Here is a 1672-nt window from a genome sequence, read left to right on the forward strand (position 1 = left end):
CTTGCAATGAAGAAAGCAGCTTACACTCAGTTAATATGAATGCAAAGCCTTGATGCCATAGGCAATTTGTTTTTGTTTTTGTTTGTTTGTTTTGTAAGTTTGGAAACCAAATTTGTGATCATACTTGTGGATCACAGTGACACATAATGATTAGGCATATGATTTGTTGATGCCTAGTTTTAGAGCTGTGAGCTATGAACTGTAAGCAATGCAAAGTTTTTCCCGACTTGTTGTTTGACACATGCAAGACAACTTTCCTATGTAGGCATTTTGCTTTCACAGTCACACATCAGAATTGAGAAGTGTGGACAGTTAAACCCCAGCACACTTCTCCCTACTTTGCAAGATGGTGACGCACACTGCTGTATAAAGAAGCTAGATGAGGAAACAAAACCACGCGCTGACCTTTACAGCACCCCACAGGCTGGTTTCGTTAACATCTTTGTAGACCGTTCAGCATCCAAAAATAGCCTTGGGCGGAACTGTGTAGGTTATGCAGTAACCACAGTAGACACAGTTTTAGAAGCAAAAGCACTAACTTCCTCACACTCTGCACAGGGCGCAGAACTTACAGCTGTTATACGTGCCTGTCAACTGCATGAAGGACAAGACATAAACATATACAATGACAGCCAGTATGTCTTTGCAGCTGTACATCATTTTGCAAAAATTTGGCAGAATAGAGGAATGGTTACTTCTACTGGCAACCCAGTGCAACATGGTAATCTTTTAAAGGCACTGTTGGAAGTGATAATATTGCCAAAACAGTTAGCATTATGTAAATGTGCTGCGCACCAGAAAGACAACTCAGAGGTCACTAAAGGCAAAGCAGCAGCACAACAAACTATAGACACATTAATGTCTGACTCCTCAATGCAAATACCACTTGATGTGCTTATAAAGGAACAAAAAGCCGCACCAACTACAGAACAAAAGAAATGGTTAAAATGTGGAGCACAGCTAGAAAATGATTTGATGACTTGTAATGGCAAACCAATACTACCAAAATCCCTACACAAAACAGCAGCATTAGTGACACACGGTTCTACTCACGTGTCGACAGGAGGGATGGTAGATATACTCTCTAAACATTTCTATACCCAAGATTTCGAAACTTCAGCAAAAGTATTTGTCAGAACATGCATGATTTGCCAAAAACATAATGCACAGGGAAACCTCAGACCGAGAAGAGGTAACTTTCCCACACCACCTCATCCTTTTCATACGATCCACATGGATTTTATTGAGCTAAATGAATGCCAAGGCTCAAAATACGCTCTAGTGATCATAGACGTATACTCAAAATGGCCAGAAATCTATCCAGTAAAAAAAGCAGACGCCATCTCAGTAGCAAAATGTTTGTGCAACCATTTCATTCCAACATATGGCATCCCCACTCTGATAAGATCAGACAATGGGACACATTTTGTTAATGAAGTAATCAGTAAGGTCTCTGAAGCACTAGGATTTAGCATCAAACACCACTGTGCTTACCACCCACAAAGTGCCGGACTAGTGGAAAGAACTAATGGCACAATAAAAGAGAGACTGAGAAAATGCATGGAAGAAACAGGGAGACCATGGCCTGAGTGTATAGGCCTGGTAAAAATGTGGATGAGACTGACACAGAGTTCTCAGAAACTCACACCTTTTGAAATCATTCACGGTAGAC

Source organism: Oreochromis aureus, linkage group 3 (genome assembly GCF_013358895.1).
Source record: "Oreochromis aureus strain Israel breed Guangdong linkage group 3, ZZ_aureus, whole genome shotgun sequence".
Classification (NCBI taxonomy): domain Eukaryota; kingdom Metazoa; phylum Chordata; class Actinopteri; order Cichliformes; family Cichlidae; genus Oreochromis; species Oreochromis aureus.